Raw genomic sequence first — 22,318 nt, forward strand, 5'->3', positions numbered from 1 at the left:
AAAATAATATTTAATTTGATGCTTTAAACTAAGAAATGTAATGACAAGTGAAAAATATCTAAGTGCTTAGTTAAGAGTTAAGTATAATCGCCTTTCTTTCATTTCAGCACTGTGATCAAAGACAAAATATATTTTTAAATAGGCAATTACTCTCATTATGAAATATAAATCCAAAATTAATAAACAGGAAGTTTATAATATATATCATTGACAAGATAAAAATATACTAGAGCACATAAAGACACTTTTCTGCAATAATAGCACATAATCAGAACATACATCTAAAATATCTCTGAATAAAAGTATCACTGAAAGTCTTATGAATATTCATAACTTGTACACAAATAGATGCTAACAAAATATCCTACTTAAAATCAAAATGATTTTTTAAAAGTTTCTAAAAATAATTTTCAAATATAACATATTTAGAGAACATCTTTTCTTTTTTATAGCTGTAGAGTATTTCATTGTATAGATATGCCATAGTTCATTTAACCACTACTCTACTGACAGACATCCACAAAAGAAATATGCAAACATATTAATCTAGAAATATATATTAGAATGTTTATAGTAGCATTATATGGAAAACCACCCAAATGTCCATTAACAGAATGCATAAAAAAAATAGTTGTGATACAGTCATACAAAGGACTAGAACAATGAAAATGAACCAACCAAAACAACATGCAACAATGCAGATGAATCTCAAGACATAATAGCAAATAAAGGAAACCAAACATAAAAAAAATTCTATTGTATGATCCTATATATGTAACACAAAACACATACATCATATTTTCTTTATCTGGGTGTGGTTACATGGGTGTATTTGGCTTCTAGAAAATTCACTAAGCCATCTACTTTTCCATATATATATATATATATATATATAGCTTTCTTTAAAAAGGCAGTTTTACACACTAATACAGTATACAAACATACTCAAAAACCTTATAAGAAATTTAGAAACTGATGTATATAAAATCTAAAAGGTGAAAACTAAGCATTCTTAAACTACTTATTTGAATAATCAAACTTTCAACTCAATAGCTGAGACAAATTCCTGGACTCTTTTAAATGGAAAAGGAAAAGCCACTCACCCTATTATCTTCCCCAACCCCCAACCTCTAATACCATATTTTCAAAGGTATCTAGCCTTTTTGTCAGGAGTTACTGCTGCTGCTGCTTTTATAATAATGGAGCTAAAACAATCTCAGTACTGAACATTTGCCCTTATATGAGAAAATAAAGTAACACAGAAGACAAAGCAGGATAAAGAATACATATGTTTACTGTTTTCCCCCTGCCTTCAAATTTCATAAACTTTTGTTAATTATGAATGCTTATTACCTAATTTAAGCAATCTCTTGAAAAATCTTGTTTTAGTTTTCAATGAAGTTAAAGAAAATATAATTAATTCTTTAATATCAGTATCATACAAATAAAGTGAAATTTCACAATAGTATGATAAGCTAAACGATTTATCTCATTACTTCCCACTTAAATATTTTCCTTTATTTCTATACTGGAATCAACACATAATCTACAAAACTGTTTTTCTCATATGGAAAAAATACTCTAAGAAATAAGCTAAAAGAGGTCATCTAAAGATTATAGGATTCATTTTTCATTTCTATAACAAATATTAATTCAGTGCTAACTAACGGGCTCTGGGGATAAAGGAGTTAAATTAGCTAATTTTGTGGCAAATATAACAAACTTACCCCTTTCCCTCTCATTTGATTTACAAATGAAACAAAACTATTTTTAATAAGTAACACATTAATATATTCAAAAATTAAACAGTCTACATGATATACAGTTAAAAGTCCCATCTACTTCATTTTCCCTATCCATCCACACACGATTGAGATTTTGTATAACCTTTCAAATTTTATTTTTGCAAACATAAGCAAATATGAATATATATTTTTATTTCCTTCCCCTTTAAGCAATAAGTAGTTTACTAAACAATGAACTCTGCCCTTTTAAAGATTTTATTTTTAAGTAATTTCTACACCCAAAATGGGGCTTGAACTCAGCATCCTAAAATCAAAAGTAGCACACTCTACTGACTGAGCCAGCCAGACACCCCTGAACTTTGCTCTTTTAAAATAGCAATGTATGTTTCAAAACTTTCTAAATCTGCATTCAGAAAATATCCTCTCAGGCAACCCCAGTGGCTCAGCGGTTTAGCGCCGCCCTCAGCCGGGCATGTGATCCTGGAGGCCTGGGATCGACTCCCACATTGGGCTCTGTGCATGGAGCCTGTTTCTCCCTCTGCTTGTGCCTGTGCCTCTCTCTCTCTGTCTCTCATGATTAAATAAATAAAATCTTAAAAAAAGAAAAAGAAAGAAAATATCCTCTCTCTTTTCATAGCTGTAGAATATTTCATTGTATAGATATGCCACAGTTCATTTAACCAGCACCCTAATGATAAACATTAGGGGTGTTTCCAATCTTTGGCTACTGTAAAAATGCTATAGCAGAAACTCCTATATATAAGTTATTACATGAGTACACAAGCATATCTGTAATAAATTTCTGGAATTAGTATAAAGACAAATGTGTAAATGCATTGGTCTTTTTCTAGAAATTGCCAATTTGTTGTTTTCTATGGGGGTTGTGTCATTTTACACTTCCACTACTGAAACATCTCAATGTATCCTAGGAAAAGCTATTTCTCTCTTTGGGCCTCTAAGATATTTTATTCATAAGGCAATTCCCAAAGATGTTCTTATTGCAAAAAAAACTACATAAAACTGTTTGTTTTACCCCAATTACACATGTAAAATCTGTTCACATAGTAAGTTTAAAAACAAAGGATTTTTCAAAAACCTCACTGACATAGGAAATTATAATGATGTACTGGGATAGCAACTATATCTATCCTTCCTCTGATCTAAAAACAAATATAGGGCAGCCTGGGTGGCTCAGCAGTTTAGTGCTGTCTTCGGTCCAGGGTGTGATCCTGGAGTCCCGGGATTGAGTCCCATGTCGGGCTCCCTGAGTAGAGCCTGCTTCTTCTCCTTCTGCCTGTGTCTCTGCCTCTCTCTCTTTGTGTCTCTCATGAATAATAAACTCTTTAAAAAAATAAAAATAAAAACAAATAAAAACAAATATACTCTCCTACCCTAGTATTTTTTAAATTCACATTCAGTAGTTTATAATTGCATAAGTAATCAAATGCATTTCACTTTGAAATGAATAGTTTTCCTGAAACCAAATCTGTGTTACTTCTATATTGTCCTTGAAAAAGCTATCATTTCAAAGGTGGTTTAATTTTTATGACTGCCATTCTCAAATGGCTGTGTCACCTAATACATTTTTTTTAATTTTAATGCCAATCCTATCAACTGTTTTATAATTAGAAAATACCCACTTTTGTCAATTGGACTTCCCATTGAAGAAATCCTTAAGCGACTCCAGTTTTAATATCGTTGTTTTGTAAGAAAATCTGTGCATGATAATTTTTATTACCCAAATGAGGATGCACTGGTATATGCGATCTATGCTGCATCTCAATTATTCAGAAATCAGCAGTCAGATAATCTCAGTCCTCTGAAACAAAGTGGTTAGCTTAGTTGATGAACCCACAGTCAATTTTTAAAACCTGCCACACCTTCTGTGCCCTTAGTCAGTAGATGGCGCAGAACCACACTTAAGCTCTCACCTAAACAATGTATGTTAGGCAAATGCTGATTTTAATATTAGAGTCAATAGAACGCACTGACAGCAAAAGACAACAAAAGTAAATCAAAACAAAACAAACACCACACATCACAAGGTCCCAGGACACAAAACTTATCAGCTGAGAACAATATAGGAAAACAGCAAAAAGTCTCTGAGGAAATCACTTAAATTCTGTCAAGTGACTGATGTTTCACTATGACAACTCTGACAACAAGCAAAAAAATTTAAATAACCTTAAATTATACTCCATTTGTTCTGTTTAACAGAAGGGTAAATTTTATATTTTAAAAACATTTTGAAAAAATTTTCATACAAAACAAGTTTTGGCACATAAAAGGATAAGACTCAATTATCCACAAAATTAACGGATGAGAAATATACCATTTGTTATTGATGCCTAATGAACGAGGAATCACTCAAAGTAAAATTCCCAAGGTTAGACTATACTATGGCCATCTTTTAGGAGATGAACTATGATAAAGTGTGGTAACATTTTGGGGGCTTCAAACATGGAATTCCCTGTCCTAAGACAATTTTTGGTTAACAGTCAAAAAGATATCTGATAATTTCTGAAAGCTAGTCAGGCAAATTTTCCACTTAGATGGCTGGATACACTAAAAAAAAATATCCTGATTTCACTTTTCACTTTGTTTTCTTTACATTGTGACTGCTAAGTAGACAGGTTGATCTGGTTTCTAGCTCCAACTTGCTAAATGACCTGTCCAAGTGACTCAATCTCTCTAGCCCTCCTTAGTTTCTTCATCAGTAAAGTGAAGGAGTTATACAAAATATGGCATGTTAACAGAATGAATTTACTAATAAAGTAAACCACAGAGTTACTACCTTAAGTCTTATCATCTATTTCTTTACTATACCTATACATCTATCTACATACATACTGTTTTGAAACTATCACAAACTATATGCTACTTTACATTTACATTTAAGGCCTAAAGTAAAAGAAATTATAATCATTTCAGAATCTTTTCCAATATTGAATATGTGTTATTCTCAAGATACAACAAATTTCTCATGTACTCAGTTAAATTAATTTAAAATACCATATAATGAATTATCTTTAACTTGAAAATATATGACTTTTTCTACCTGATACACATAAAAAACAACATATGATATGTAAAAGAATATTCATGGAAATTTCATTTATAATAGCCACATACTAGAAATAACCCAAATATCCACCAACAAGAGCATGAATGAATTCTGTCATAGTCATTCCAAAGGAATAACATAAAATGATGAAAAGGAATGAATATTACCTGCAACTACATAAATGATCTACAAAGCAGAACAATAAATAAAGGAAGAAAGAATACATATGATTCCAGACAATGGCACTACCAGCTGACCCACCCATGTCCAATGCTGCCTGATACCCCACTGGGCACCCAGTAGCCATATCAGGATCATGGTGAGGCAGGCAAGCAAATCCTGAAGGAAAGCATGAAGGCAGTCACAGGTGCTAATCTTTCGTCAGTATCCAACATGAGCTCTTGGTTTAGCCATAGGGTCCAGACCTCAGCTCTACCACCCCCAGCCATCTTTCTGTCTCTGCAGTCAAAGCTGACACCTGCAAAAATGGCTAAACAAGGCAATGGAGACCTTGCAGCTGACTAGAGTGCTAACACTGGTGCTAGAAGAGGACCCATCCTCTTCATGCCTCAATGGAGAACAAAGACTTCTTCCAGCTGCTGGAAGATGACACATCCCTGAGGTGCTGGAGTTTGGAAAAAGCTGGACCCCAGCAGGAATGTGTGCTGTGATGTGACCCAGGTCAGGAGAACACCAAGCACAAAAAGGACATCACCCTCATCACCTTCAACATACACAAGTAAAATCCTTGGAACTTCTTTGGCAGCCTAGCATCAAAGCCACATTCTATAAGCTGTACTCCATTGAGCTGTGACTCTCAAGGACTTGGTCCAAAGTATTCAGGGAGCTGCTCCAGTTGGACCTCCATGTTGCTGCAAAGCCTGGGCCATATGTTCCTGGGAATTTCCTCACCCTGCTAAGCAGTGGCAGCGTCAGCACCAAGGTGGCCTCCATCTCTACTGATAGGGGTTCTGAGCTTCTGCCCCTAGACTTGTTCCAAGAAACACAATGCAAGCACTGTATCAGGTTTTGGGTCCTGCAAGCAGTGCACACTAGATAACTCACCTGTTTTCCCATGTTTTCTAACTGCATTATGACAGTTCCTATTAGTGTAATACCTCCACCCCTAGCCTATACCCTTTCCTGAAGAATGCTGTCCCTTCCTAACCATCTTTCAAGCCTCCCACTTACCCTGTCCCCTGGCAACTTGATCCCACCCTAATTAATGTTACATCTAAATGTTTTAGAACTCCTCCTGTCCCTAAGCTCCCCAGTACAATAAAGAGAGTCCTCTCTGACTTTACATTGATATCTTTAATTCTTTATACCCTTCTCCAAAATAAAAACATTACCAATAAAAATATTAAATTGTTTACAAAAAATACATGTGATTCCATAAAAATTAAGACAAAAAAAAGTGAACATGTTGCTAAGAAATACACATAAAAATGATAAAAATTATATAGAATTATATAAATAATTAGCATAAAAGTCAGGACATTGGTTACTTCTGAACAAAAAGGAGATGTATCAAGGGTTTCTGGGATGCCAAAATTATCTATGGTTACATGGATGTTTGCTTTATATTTACTTCTTTTACTATGTATTTTTCTTTTTTTTTTCTTGAAGATTTTATTTCTTTATTTGAGAGAGAGTGAGAGAGCAAGGGGGGGTGCACAGGGGGGGAAGGTCAGAAGGATAAGCAGACTCCCTGCTGAATGAGGAGCCTGATGATGCGAAGCTTGATCCTGGAACTCCAGAATCTGGGCTGAGCTGAAGGCAGGTGCTTAACTGACTGAGCCACCCAGGCACCCCCACATTTATGTTTCTATATTATGTTGTTTTATAATAAGTTTAAAATAGTATATTTTTTGAAATAATACATTCTTATAGAGAAGGAAAAGAATTCCTCTTTTTTGCTAACAATTTACTTATTTACATTTCTAATTTTTAGAAGAAATAAGAAATAAGTGATTTAATATTTAATAATAAAGAAAATAAATGCTTAATTCTCCACAATCCTAATTAAGAGTCTACTTCACTCAAATATTTCCCAATAGCTACAAAAAAAGTATCAGCCCATTAAAGAGTACAAGAATAGTTAAACTATTAAATCTTTGCTTAACTCCGTGTTGTTTCTGTTACTCTTTCTTCTTTTCAATGAAATGTATGCTTACTTTCAGAAATAATTTAGATTATATCCAGGTAATAATTTTATATAGGATGTACTCCAAAAAATATATTTTAGCTCATTAGTAAGAAGAAAAACACTCTTAACTGTCACACATTTTCTAGCAATTTTGGGAGCATCTGTGTATGCATACAATGTGAGGTTTCATGGTAGGATGGACAGAGACATGATACTTAAGGTCCAGCCCAATTTTGCTCTCTGAAAATATTTTCACTATTTGTACAAGAAAACATGATAGCTGGATTATAGGATGGATATACAATGCAATTTACACTTAAAGTCCACTGTATAAAGTGTAATATAAGGTGATTCATTCAAAACAGATCCAATAATGCCTAATTTAAATTATACTGGAGCTGTTTTAAATGTTTCCTTTGGAAAAACAAAAGTACAGGGAATTAAATTACAAAAAAAGATTAACAATAAGAAGAATAAAAATAATAAACTGGCTTCAGTTATAAACATTATACACATACAACGTAGAAAATCCCAACACCTACAAGCATCTTTCAACATATATTTGTTATAACTTATAGATGCCACTATACACGAAGCAGACAATGAAACAGAAGCAAGACCATCAGCAACTTCCTCATACTCCAGATATCAACACTATCACAATGCTATCACTCATTATGATAATAAAGTTGCTTCTGTTGTATACTATTGTTTTCCTATGAATGCACCCTCTTTAGTGGATCCAGCTAACCAGTTATTTGCCCATCTATTAAGTGCCAACTTTAAAAAATTACACTGTGTCCAGCAGGGAGCAGCATTACAACATTCATAAGACTTAACATGAACATGAAACCGACAGAAAAAAAAAGGAGGAAAAAAAAAAAAACACTTACCATAGGTCTGTTATACAATACATTCAATTTTTAAGGCAGTTGCAAGGCTTCCAGAAAATATCATCTAAAGCATGTCTGAGAGTATATATGGGTAATCCACGAGTTCAGGATTCCTAAAGCAGGAAATCAAAATTATATTAGGTAAAGGATTCCCTCAGCCGTGTTAAGTTGAATTACTATAAAATATTATTAAATATCTCTTAGTTGTTAAGGTATATATTTCTCTCAGTGGGTCGATGGGATTATAAATTCAGATATATAGTAACACTTTGGATAAAACAATTTTTAAAAACCCAGAATTATATTAAAGTCCTTTTATCCACCAGAAAATTTAAACAGAAGAAAGTAAGTGGGTGACATGATGTATCAACCAAACTAAAGAGAACAGTGGTCAAGGACTTAAAGGAGATAAGCCAACCATATGCAGTTCTAATACATCAAACTCCAAACAATTTGTAAGTAACAGGATATAACATCATTTCTATATGTCAGCATGAATATCTGAGGTTAATTTTAACAATGAAAAGGCAGCACAGTAGTGCATAATGTGGATGTTAAAACTGATTCATCAAATATTTACTAATTATAAGTAAATATACATGATATTGCAGAAATACTCCATGATGAGTTAAAAGGTGACAAGTGAAAAACACACTGAAAAAAAAAAAGAAAAACACACTATGTTTGATACTGTCTTGGATGTCAAAACCTGCTCCTATTCAACTAAAATAGCTCCAGGTCCGTTCTCTGACTGGAAAAAAAGGTTTTTTTTACAAACATAAAATGAACTTTCTGTTATAAAAAAAAAATAAGTCATGGGGATATAATATATAGTATAGGGAATGTAGTCAAAAACATTATAGTAACTTTAGTGACAGACTTATTTCATAATGTACAAAAATACCAAATCACTATGATGTGCACCTGAAACTAACAGGACACTGTATGTCAATTTTACTTCAAAAATAAGTAAAGTTTTATCTCCACTTTTATTTGAGATGTCAAAGTTTCATACATGTTTACATGCAACATTTCAGTCTCTACACTGAAGAATAAATATTTGCCATTAAAACATATTCATCCTGAAATGATAACATATAGTTTACATCATACACATTATTATATATTGATATATTAATATATCAATGATATTTATTTGAAATTTAATGAATAATATATAAAATGGTTCCTACTATTTTCTGATAAAATATGAAAAGCTTGACAAATATGCTATCAAGACTACAGTGATTCTCCAATAAGTATTATTAATTTTAATGAAGTCAAAGAAATTGATGTATCAGTCTTCTACCCTTTAACATTAAGGTATTCATGGAATTATTTCTTATATTTTGCCCTCCTTAAAGACTTTCTCTTATTCTATTTCTTGCCTTTGCTTGTGTACATTTCACTTTTTTGTGATACTTTTATTTCTATCAGTCTATCCTCTGTCTCTTTTCTAATATATTTGTTTCAATCTCAATTTTTGTTTTATTCAAACTCTTCCTTTTACGACTGTATCACCTTTATCTCTTTTATGTTAGGACCCTTAAAAGTGAGTTTTTTCTGCAGCAGCCTGTTTAAATATACTCTTTACCCATTCACAGGCACTGTTGTTGATCTTAACAATCTAACCTGACTGGAAATTCAATAAACTTAAATTATCTTGTTGCTACTTGTAAAAATATTTTTTTTCCTCTGAGTCATTAAATATTCGAAGAACTCAACATTTTGGAGTCAATCTTGAAACTCTGAAAAATCTCAAGAAAATTTAACCTCACACACTCATTCCAATCAATTTGAGACCACCTCTATTCTAATAAAGAAGTGATTTAAGAGTCTATCACCTCAGTTTGAATAAATAATGAGTAACAAACTTTTTATTTTTTTATTTTTTTAAATTTCTTTTTATTGGAGTTCAATTTGCCAACATATAGCATAACACCCAGTGCTCATCCCATCAAGTGCCCCCCTCAGTGCCTGTCACCCCAACCCCCTGCCCACCTCCCTTTCCACCACCCCTTGAGTAACAAACTTTTTAAACTCAAAAGAACTTTCAGTACGTTTTATTCATGTGTGTGCATGTGCACATTTTCATTAAAAAGCAAAGATACATGAAATAAACCCTTACTTCTAATATATACTGTCAAGTCTGTAAAGAAAAGTGATTTCCCTATTCAGGACTCTCTAATATGAATACTAACACTAATGGTATTAATTATTTAAAAATAATCACACAATATTATATATAATGTTTATTTTTAAAAATTATGAACAGATTATAATACATTTATAATATAATTACCTAAAAAGAGACTGTAGTGAGTTGAGTAGTGTTCCTCCCTCCCCCTAAATTCCTGTCCATCAAGAATCTCAGAATGTGACCTTATTGGGATGTGGAGTTTTTGCAGATATAGTTAAGGTACAGGCCAATATGAGATCATACTAGATTAGGGTTAGGTCCTAAATCCAATGAGAATTAGGATTAGAATAAGGAGACCAAAAAGGACATAAAGAGAAACAGAAAAAAAGACAATGTGAAAATGGAGGCAAAGGTTGGAGTTATGCTGCCACAAGCCAAGGAGCAACAGGAGCCATAAAAAGCTAGAAGCAAGGAAGGATTCTTCCCTTGAGCCTTTGGAACAAACAAGGCTCTGCCGATACCTTGATTTTGAACTTCTGGTTTCCAAGAGTGATCAAGTAAATTTCTGTTGTTTTAGGCTACGAAGTTTGTAGTATTTTGTTACGAAAATTCTAGAAAATCAATTACAGATTTTGGTCAGGAACAGAATGTTGTAGAAACATGAATGTTAAAGGACTTCTGGTAAAGCCTCAAGAAGGAAATGAGGGACATGTTATTAGACACCAGAGGGAAAGCAATCCTCATTTTAAAGTTGCAGAAAACTTGGCTGAATTGTGCTCTACCACTGGGTGAAAAGCAAGACTTGTAAACAATGAATTTATATATTTAGCTGAGGAGATTTCCAAGCAAAGTGTTAAAGATGTATACTGGTTTCTCCTTGCTGCTTATAGTAAAATGCAAGAGAAAGAGATAAATTGAGGAAGGAACTGTTAAAAAAAAAAATCAGCATCAGACAACTTGGATAATCCTTCATCTATCTAGACTGCAAAAGAGGCTAACATCACAAATCATTAGGAAAATGCTAGTCAAAACCACAGTCATATACAACTTCAAACTCAGCAGGATGACTATTATCCAAAAAACAGAAAAAACAAAAGTTGCTGAGCACTAGAACCCCTGTGCACTGTTAATGAGAATGCAAAAATGGATCAGCCACTGCGGAAAACAGTTTTTGGCAGTTCCTCACAAAGTTAAACATAGATTTACCATATGATCTGGCAATTCCACTCCTAGGTATATACCTAGGAACTGATAGTGTGGACTCTAAGAGGTACTTGTGCACCAATGTTCATTGCACCACTACTCATGATAGGTAAAAGGAAACAACTCAAATGTCTATCAAAAAAATGTATGGATCAGGGCCACCTGGGTGGCTCAGTCAGTTGAGCATTTGACTCTTGCTTCAGCTTAGACCACGATCTCATGGGTGGTAAGACTGAGATCCATAGCAGGCTCTGCTCAGTGTGGAGTCCACTTAGGATTCTTTCTCTCTTCCTCTCTCTTGCCTTCTACCCCTCTCCCTTTTCTCTGAGATAAATAAATACATCTTTAAGGAAAAAAATGTATGGATAAACAAAATGTGCTATATACATACAATGAAATATTACCCAACCATAAAAAGAAATGAAGTTTTGGTACATGTTACAAGATGGATGAACTCTGAAAAACACTATGCTAAGTGAAAAACATTATGCAAATGATAACAAAGAACAAATATATAATTCCACTTCTATGAAGTACAGGCAAACTCAGAGAGACAGGAAGTGGAATAAAAATACTAGAGGCTGGGCAATGGAGGAATGGGGAATTATTGCTCAATGGGCAAAGAGTTGTTTGGGATGATAAAAAAAGACCTGAAAACAGACAGTGGCAATGTTTATAGAACATTGTAAATACACCTAATGGCACTGAATTGTATATTTAGAAATAATTAAAAGGGTAAATTTTATCACAAAAAGCTTTTCCTTAAGAAAAAAAAAAAAAGGGCTCAAGACCTTGAGCCAACTAAGAGGGTTGACATAACTACTTCAATTAGAGAATCATGACTGAACTACTGATAAGCTCTAAAATGAATATATCCCAATGCTCAGCAAGGTAAAATGATCATCACATATGATAGCAATTCATTAATTTCATGTGAATTCATTTAAGAGATGTTAATAGAAAAAGGAAACATGATTTGCTTTATTTTTAAAATGAATTTACCTGAGAATACCAGACTATAAACTTATTTTTGAATCTTTCATTATGAAGAATGATAAAATTTTACAGGCATACTTCAGATATATTGCAGGTTCTAAACCACCACAATAAAGCAAGTATCACAATAAGGTGACTCAAATTAATATTTTGGTTTCCGAGGGCATATAAAAGTCACATTTACACTACACTGTAGCCTATTAAGTATGCAATAACATTATGTCTAAAAAATATACCTTAAAATAGTTTATTGCTAAAAAAAATTGCTAACCATCATATGAGCTTTCAGTCAGTCATAATTTTTTAGCTGGTGAAGGGTGCTGCCTCAGCGCTGATGGCTGCTGACTGATCAGGGTGCTGCTTGCTGGGGGAGCTGTGGCGATTCCTTTAAATAAGACAACAATGAAGTCGGCCACATAGTCTGACTATTCCCTTCATGAATGATTTCTCTGTAGGATGCAATATCGTTGGATAGCATTTTACCCACAGCAGAACTTCTTTCAAAAATTGAGTCCAGGGCAGCCCAGGTGGCTCAGCGGTTTAGCGCTGCCTTCAGCCGAAGGTGTGATCCTGGAGACCAGGGATCGAGTCCCACGTTGGGCTCCTTGCATGGAGCCTGCTTCTCTCTCTGCCTGTGTCTCTGCCTCTCTCTCTCTCTCTCTGATGAATAAATAAATAAAATCTTAAAAAAAAAAAATTGAGTCCATCCTTTCAAACCCCACCACTGCTTTATTAGCTAAGTTTATGTAACTTCCTAAATCCTATGATCATTTTATTTTATTTATTTATTTATTTATTTTTATGATAGGCACACAGTGAGAGAGAGAGAATTGTGATCCTTCCTTCAGAAGGCTTTCAATTTACTTTGACCAGATCCATCAGAAGCACTATTGCAGTTACAGCCTTATGAAATGTATTTCTTGGGGCACCTGAGTGGCTGTTAGGTGTCTGCCTTTGGCTCAGGCCATGATCGATCCCAGGGTTCTGGGATTGAGCCATGCATCAGACTCCTTGCTCGATGGTGAGCCTGCTTCTCCCTCTCCCTCTGCCTCTCACTCCCCTTGCTTGTGCTGTCAAATAAATAAAATCTTTAAAAAATTATTTCTTAAATAATAAGATTTGAAAGTTGAAATTACTCAATTCATGGGCTGCAGAATGGATGCTATGTTAGTAGGCATGAAAACATTAATCTCGTTGCACATCTTCATAGGAGCCTTTGGGTGACCAGATACACTGTCAATGAGCAATAACACTTTGAAAAGAATCTTTTTTAGTTTTGTGTGTGTGTGTGTGTGTGTGTGTGTGTGTGCGTGTGAAATCTCAATTGCGAACTTAATAAACTATGTTGTAAATAGATGTGCTGTCATCCAGGGCTTGTTGTTCCCTTTATAGAGAACAGGTGAAATAGATTCAGCATATTTCTTAAGGGCCCTAGGATTTTCAGAATGAGAAATAAGCATTGGCTTCAAGTCGCCAGCTACATTAGCCCCTAACAAGAGAATCAGCCTATCTTTAGAGGCTCTGAAGCCAGGCATCAACTTTTTCTCTCTTCCTATGAAAGTCCTAGATGGTATCTTCTTTCAATAAAAGGCTGTTTTGCCTACGTCAACCTTGAAAATCTGTATTTTAGTATAGCCACATTTGTTAATGATCTTAGGTAGATCTTCTGTAAAACTTGCTGCTTCACCATGTACTTTTGTTATAAAAACAGCTTCTAAAAAAAAAAAAAACAGCTTCTTTCTTCAAACCTTATGAACCAATCTACGCTAGCTTCAAACTTTTCATCTGAAGCTTCCTTATCTCCCTCAACCTTCATGGAACTGAAGAGAGGGGCTTTCTCTGGCTTAAACTTTGGCTTAAAAATGTTAAGGCTACTTTAATCTTCTATTCAAACCACTAAAATTTTCTCCATGTTAACAATGAGGTTTCACTTTCTTGTCATTCATGTGTTCATTGGAGTAGCATTTTTAATTTCCAAGAATTTTCCTTTGCATTCACAACTTGGCTGTTTGGCACAAGAGGTCTTTCAGGGTATCTTGGCTTTCAATATGCCTTCCTCACAAAGCTTAATCCTATCTGGCTTTTGATTTAAAGTGAGAGGTGGGACTCTTCCTTTCACTTGAACACTAAGAGCCCACTGATGGGTTATTAATTGGCCTAATTTCATGTTGTTATGTCTCAGAGAATATTAGGTAGGCACAAGGAGACCCAGAGAGATGGAAAATGGGAGCAGGCAAAACAACACACAACATTTATTGGTAAATTCACTGTCCTAGATGGGCACAGTCTCTGGTGTTCCAAAACAATTACAATAGTGACGTCAAAGATCACTGATCACAGATTACCATAACAAACAATAATGAAAACGGTTGAAATATTCTGAAAATTACCAAAATGTGACACAGAGATAAGAAGTGAGCAAATGCTGTTGGAAATGGCGCAGTACACTTTCTCAATGCAGGGTTGCCACAAACCTTCAATTTATAATAAATGCATTATCTGTGAAGTACAATAAAGCAAAGTGAAATAAAACAGGGTATGACTATTATACAAAATGGCTTTTGACATTTTTTTTAACTTTCCATTTGGGGAATGAAAAAATAAAAACATGACATTAAAACTCTAAAGATATATATATATATATTTTTTTTTTTTTTTTGAGAGTGAGCAAGCTTGCAAATGGGGTGGTAGCAGAAGGAGGGAGAGAGAGAATCTTAAGCAAGCTTCATGCCCAGTGTGGAGCCTGACTTGAGGCTTGATCCTATGACCCCAAGATCATGACCTGAGCTAAAATCAAGAGTCTGACACTTAACCGACTGAGCTACCCAGGTGTCCCAAGATCTTTTTTTTTTTCTTTAATCAATCCATTTATTACCTTACGGTTCTGTGGATTACCAGCAAAGACAGTCTTGATTGGGTTCCCTGCTCAGAGTATCCCAAAGTCAAAAATCAGGCTGAGATCTTCTCTGGAGTCAGTGGGAAGGAATCCACTAACCCATCTCCTCTAGGTTGAAGGCAGAATCCTGTTCTTCACACTAAGAAATGGTCTAAGATAGTTCCCTCTTCCTATTTGCTGTCAGCTGAGGGCATTTTCATTGTCTTTAAGGTTTCCTACATCCCTTTTCCCATGGTCCCTCCATCTTAGACCCAGTATGTCACATCGTTTAAATTCTGATTTAAAAATAAGTAAATAAATAAATAAATAAATTCTGATTTTAACTTCTTGTTAGCTAGAGAACACTCTCTCTTTTTTTTTTTTTTTTGAAAGGTCTCATGATTAGCTTAGGCTCACATGGTCAGTCTCCCTATCTTTATTGATTTTTTTAGTCTCCCTATCTTTAGATCAACCGTGCCCATGACAACATAATTGGGGAAGTGATATCTAATCATGTCCACATGTTCCAGGGCTTAGGGTAGTCCACTGTTGGGAGGCCATCTTCAATAAAATTCTAAAGATTTTTAAAAGCAAATAGCTTTATTAAAGATCTTGTTTCAGTGCTGGACAATCCTGATGAAAAAGTTCTTTAACCTCAATTTAAATTAAAATTTCCATGCTCCCAAGAAACAAAGAGTCTAATTTCCCTTTCACAGATTAACATAGGTTTTAGAAAACTCAGAATCATTCATCTAGGGGTTAAATATGTTGCACTTACTATCCCAGTTGTTTCATACCACATTTTCTCACCATCCTGGGCACTGAATATATACCCTTTTCTAGCAATGGAAACAGGCTTCATTTTTTTTTTTTTTTTTTTACTAATATCCATAAATTGGCTAAATGGGCTATCTTTAGGAGGATATTGAGTTTGGGTCCAGGTGCAACCAGTAAATAAGAGCACGGATTTTTGTCATCAGACAGCTTAACTCATTGTGAATCCTAGTTCTATCACTTAATAGTTATGTGACTACGATGACTAATTTTATATGCCAACTTAACTGGGCCAGGGGATACTGTGAAATTTGGCAAAACATTATTCCAGGTGTTCCTGTGAGGGTGTTTCTAGAGTAGATTAACATTTGTATCTTCAGACTGAGTAGAGCAGATCACCCTCCCTAATGTGAGTATGAATTATTCAATTCATTGAAGGCCTGAATAGAATAAAAGGCTGATCCTCAGACCAATACAAGGGAGTGAAAACCATCAACACATTAGCTAGACATTTTGAAGAATTTCTGTAAGATAATATATGAAATCATAACGATAGGTAGGTTAGGGTGGAAATGTTAGAGTTGAGTAGCTGTGAAAGAGGTAGTAAGGCCTACAAAATGTAAAATATTTACTATCTGGCCTCTGAAAAAGTATGCCAACCCCTGGCTAAGCACACACAGGAGTATGTTTCAGGGAAGATAGAGGAATTTTTTTCATGTGACTCTTAAGGGGTTGCAGGCTGAATCAACAGCTATGGAGGATAACCTACTAAACAAAGGTAAAAACAGGGGGCACCAAAAAAAAACCCAAACCAAACTAAACCAAACCAAAACAGGGGGCACCCGGATGGCTCAGCGGTTGAGTGTCTGCCTTTGGCTCAGGTCCTGGGATTGAGTCCCACACCGGGCTCCCTGCAGGGAGCCTGCTTCTTCCTCTGCCTATGTCTCTACCTCTCTCTGTATGTCTCTCATGAATTAAAAAAAAAAAAAGGTAAAAAGTACCTGAGAGGAACTTGGGATCCAAGTATGGTGGCTGGAACCTAGGGTAGGATCCTCCTTATCTGGCTATTAGAGAAGGGCCTGGGCTATCTGCTTATCCACTCTGAGCAAAACACACCAATAAGTCAGTCCTGCCCACATATTAAGAAAAAAAAATCCATCAGTATTCTTTCCATATAGGGTAAAGATTTGCTAGAGAAACAAAGGAAGAGAAAAGCTACTCCAGTAATCCATATTATTTAACTGGCCATATATCAATATGAACGGACAACCAAGGATGACCAAAATTTAAGGAAACCACAGGCACGAAAAAGAGAATAAGGAACTCTAAAGCAAACATAGGTAATCTGAGGAGGGAAGAAAAAAGAAAAAGAATTCTATTTAACGTCTTTGGAGAAACTGTGTAAGATATTGCACCTATAAAACAAGAAGGCTGTGAAAAAGTAGGATTAAAAGAAGAGCAGAGTTTAAAGAAATTTAAAATAAAAGGCCTGTCTACCACTGCCTCTCCCCACATATAAAAAAAAAACTTGAAGAGTTGGAAGAAAGGTTGAAGAAATACAGAATAACCCAGTGTAGGTAATACTCTCTCTAAAATAGTGCAGGAGACTCTCTACACATACACACACACACGCACGGAAAAGCAACAGAAAGGACCCAGACAATACAGAGTAGAAAAAGAAAAATATATATACTCCTAGACACATCTCTGACCTAGAGTAGAGGCTGTCAAACTAGGGCCCATGAGCCAAATCCTGCCAGCACCATTTTAGCAAATAAGGTTTTACTCTAACACAGAATGCTTATTTGTTTACAAGTTCTCTGAGACTGCTTTTGTACTAACTACAACAGCAGAATTAAATACTTGCAACAGGGACCATATGGTCTGTAAAGTCTAAAATATTTTACCATTTGTTCTTTTACAGAAAAAAACTGTCATATCTAGATCAGGAGCTATGTTTTCCATAGAGTAACAGGAAGCCAAATGCAGTGTTTAAATTTAAATATTAAAATTAAAAATTCTGTCCCTCAATCGTGTCAGCTACATTTCAAGTGCCCAACAGCCATATGGGTAGAATGGTTATCACACTGGACGATGTACATATAAAACACTTCCATCAACACAGGAAATTCTACTGGACAGGCCTTATTTGGAAATTACCATTAACAGATTACCAGAATTATATTTTAATTATTTATTTCAAAAGTACTATAGTGAAAAACAAAAAATAGGTAAAAGAAGTAGGAAGAAAGATTACATTCAGAAAAAAACAAATCAGTAATGTTGTAAATGGAAATAATGCATACACCTAATATGTCATTACATGAAAATAGTTTTAAAATAGGTTTTTTGTTGTTGTTGGGAGTAAAATAGGTTTTTAAAAAAATGCTACAAAGTTATTCAGAGAAAAGAATTGAGAAAAAATCAAAAGATATAGCATTACAAATGAGTAAATATTATAGATATGGAATAGATTACACAAGAATTCAATGTAGAGAATGCAATTAATTAATGCTATCAAATTTGAAAATAAAAAAGTGTTTCCTAAGAAAATATAATTTAAAGAAAGAAAGGTAGAATAATTATATGGAACAAAAGTCATAACGAAAATTTTTAAAAAGTTGTTTATTAATAGATGGCTTCAATTTAGTTCTGAGTTAAAATATTTGCTACGATTTTTATTTTCATCTTATACTGCAAGAAACTTCATATCCAGTATATAAAGCATAAACATACTTCATATCCAGACTCTTAAGCTAGAAAACAGCAGTCCAAAGTGATATATTTCCCTCTCTTAACACTATTCAATGTACCAAGAATTATAGATTTCTTTACAGGGGAGCTCACTATTCTGCATGATGTTCCATGCAAAATCTGATGTAAGAAGATTCAAATGTAATGGTTTTAAGTATTTGGCCTTTCCCTTGACTTCCATAATTATTCATACTGAAGATGAATTGATCAATCTCAACGGAACTGTCCAGGATAATTAGCACGACACACAGGCTTACACTAGCACCACATATTTATGCTTATGAGAGTCCTCAAGTTGACACATGAAAGGAGCACCTGGCACCAGTCAGTAGTTGTTCAATTCCTTCCTTGGGCTACACGCAAAAATAAAGAACAGTCCCAGTTTAGGAGATATACCAATATTGGGCCATTCTGGTTCTGGCATTTGTCTTTCATCACTAAAAATTTTTAGTGTTCTACTGTTTACCACTAAAAATGTCTTGTTTAATTACCCTTACAGATATTTACTTAACAATCTCCTTAAACCAAAACATGTTTACCTCTTGACACATTTACCAGATTATATTGAATACTCCAAGACATTAGTATACAATAGATTCTCAAATTTTTTTTTATTTCAAACTCCTCAATTTTCTGTTTTTATTTAAACATCCACTAAAATTAGGATGATCATAAGTACTCATGTGCACCCAGACAATCCCAGATTATACCTGCCTCATGGCATTCAAAATAATTCATTATTTCGGCATTCTTAAAAATGTCCTAAAAACGATTCACGGGTCAGTGAGGAAATCAAGACCAAAAATAGAAAATATTTTGAAATAAATGTTGATGAAAACATAAAATATTAAAAGTTGTAGGGCACAGGTAGAGCAGTATTTAGAGAAATTACAGTCTGGATTATAAAACAGTATATTAGAAAAGGAAGAAAATTAATGAATTAAGCTTTTATCAGAAAGGAGAAAAACCAAAATCTCAGCCAGTCAAAACAACTGAATGCAAAGGGAAAAAAATAAAGATCAGTAATTGACAAAACAAAAAGTAAACATAAAACAGAAAAAACTTTAAAGCCAAAATTTGGATTTTTACAAAAAGAATAAAAATGAAAAATCCCTAGCAAATCTAACAATGAAAAAAAAAAAAAAAAGAAAAACACGAATAATATCAGCAACTACAGTCATTTAAAAGGTAGTAAAAGCTGCTTTTAGTATGGTGAAGTAAGCTCATAACAGACAAACTCTCCCATAGGTAACAATCATAAACTCAAGACAAAATGCAAAACACAATTATGTGAAGGCTCTACAGATTGAACAGAAGCAAAGAGATTTTGCTGAGGAGTCAAAGTTGTAAAAAAAAAGATGGCCAAAAGGTTTCTTATTTTTATTGATTTACCTGAGCACAGAACAGTACAGGTAGTTAAAACAAAGAAACAAAGTCATCCTTCTGAAGAACCTGAAGAATCACAAACTAACCAAAGGAATGGAGAACCTAGAAAGTAATCTATCTAATCAGTGGGACTTTACTTTTTGAAAAAGTGATAACTCCATATAACAAGGAAAAAATAGTCTTTTCGATAAATAGTGGTAAGTCAATAGGCTATCTAATAGGAAAAACAAATACATCTTTATCCCTGCCTCACACCAAAGGAAAAACAAAATCAATTCCAGCAGAATGCAGATTCAAATATTTAAAAGTAAACATCAGGGTTTTTGAAAAACAATGATATCTTTGGAAACTTGGAGTATGCAAACTCAGCTATAAAGCTCAATCGGTGGAGTACCTGACTCTGGATCTCAAGGTTCTAAGTTTGAGCCTTGTGATGGATGCAGAAATTACCTCAAAAAATAAAAAAATAAAAAGAATATGAAAAGGCTAGTCACAGACTAAGAGAAGATATTTGTAACATATTTATTCTAAACTGAACCTTTATCCAAAATATAAAAAGAACTCCTAAAAATCTAGAAAATCCAACATTCTCACTTCTACAAAAATTAGTAAAGACACTAATTGACTCTTCATATAAGAGGTTTATCTAAATGGCCAATGAACATATGAACAGATACTCAACTTCATCAGTTCAAATCCAAATAACAATGTCATGCCACAACCCTTTCAGAAAGGCTAAAGCAAAAAGAAAATATTAAGTGTTGGTAAGGACAGGCAACTGAAATTCTCAAATATTCCTGGTAAGAGTATAAATTGGCACAATCACGTTAGAAAGACATTTGGACACAATTAGTAAACTAGCCAAATCCTTTTTCAACAGCAGAATGGATAATGAATTGTGATATATTCACAATACTATAAAGCAATAAATAATTCACATCTGTATACATTAATAGCAATCATTTCACAAGCATAATGAGCAAAAGAAACCAAACACAAGAGTAAACAGTATATGGCTTCATGTACATGAAGTATAAAGCGCCTGCCTTTGGCCCAGGGCGCGATCCTGGAGACCCGGGATCGAATCCCACGTCGAGCTCCCGGTGCATGGAGCCTGCTTCTCCCTCTGCCTATGTCTCTGCCTCTCTCTCTCTCTCTCTCTCTCTCTCTGTGTGTGACTATCATAAATAAATAAAAATTTACAAAAAAAAAATAGGTAAAGCAAATCAGGACTTTGGTTTCTCTTCATGAGTGTACCAAAAGGAAGAAAAATGAGATTACATAGGATACAAGAACTCCCTCTGTACAGGCATGACCTTGACATTTATTCATTCAATCATGCTGCCGTAACAACGTCAGACCCTACAGTAAACCTTCACAATGTCTCTGTTAATATGGTTTGGTTTACCTGCTTAGTCACAATGGTAATACAGACCCTAGGTCTCAGAAAGCCATTGAAAGACAATTGGAGAGATACTCATTTCATTCAGGAGATGCTAGTTGTTTAGTATGACCAACATGTTTTTTGGTATACCTTACATAGGTTGCTGCAGTCTTTCTATTGTATTTGAAGACTTCCAAGAATACTAACTTGTTGGAACCCTTATGAAAATGCTCCCACTATGCGGCAATAGGGGTCATATATATGTTGCTTATGGAACCCTCAGACTGAAATTTTATACAGCAAATTTCATAATAAAGAAGTTTAAAAGTTACAATAGAATTGAGAGACAGGTACAGAAATTTCCCGTATACTCCTGACCCCATATATGTACAGCCTCCACTATTATCAATGTCACTTACCAGAACAGCACATTTTTTACCAAGGATGAACCTACCTACCTACATTGACACATTACAATCACCCAAAGTCCACAGTTGACCTTCGGATTCACTTTTTGTGCTATATATTCTATTGGTTTGGACAAAAGTATAATGACATATCCATCATACAGAACATTTTCACTGGCCTAAAAATCCCTCTGTGCTCTGCTGATTCATCTCTCTCCTCAACCATCTCTAGCAGCCACTGATCTCTTTATTGTCTCCACAGTTTTGACTTTTCTAGAATTCCACAGTTGGAATCAGTATATAGTTTTTTTGAATTGATTTCTTTCACTTAGTAATTTGTATTTAAATTTTATTTTATTTTATTTTATTTATGATAGTCACAGAGAGAGAGAGAGAGAGAGAGAGGCAGAGACATAGGCAGAGGGAGAAGCAGGCTCCATGCACCGGGAGCCCGATGTGGGATTCGATCCCGGGTCTCCAGGATCGCGCCCTGGGCCAAAGGCAGGCGCCAAACCGCTGCGCCACCCAGGGATCCCAGTAATTTGTAT

The 22,318-nt window shown here is 34.5% G+C and overlaps 1 protein-coding gene across 7 annotated transcripts in view; it reads right to left on the reverse strand.

The window, feature by feature from the left end:
- IMMP1L (inner mitochondrial membrane peptidase subunit 1) overlaps positions 1-22,318 on the reverse strand; it is an 82,830-nt gene that overhangs the window by 54,189 nt on the left and 6,323 nt on the right. For 6 of the 7 annotated variants that reach the window (XM_072790996.1, XM_072790993.1, XM_072790997.1 and 3 more), the window contains exon 2: positions 7,852-7,964. The exons of the other annotated variant lie outside the window; for it this stretch is intronic. The gene's annotated coding sequence lies outside the window, so the exon portion shown is untranslated. The remainder of the gene's footprint in view (positions 1-7,851; positions 7,965-22,318) is intronic. 7 annotated transcript variants of the gene reach the window in all.

The sequence above is a fragment of the Canis lupus genome, chromosome 21, assembly GCF_048164855.1.
Source record: "Canis lupus baileyi chromosome 21, mCanLup2.hap1, whole genome shotgun sequence".
NCBI classification, from domain to species: Eukaryota; Metazoa; Chordata; class Mammalia; order Carnivora; family Canidae; genus Canis; species Canis lupus.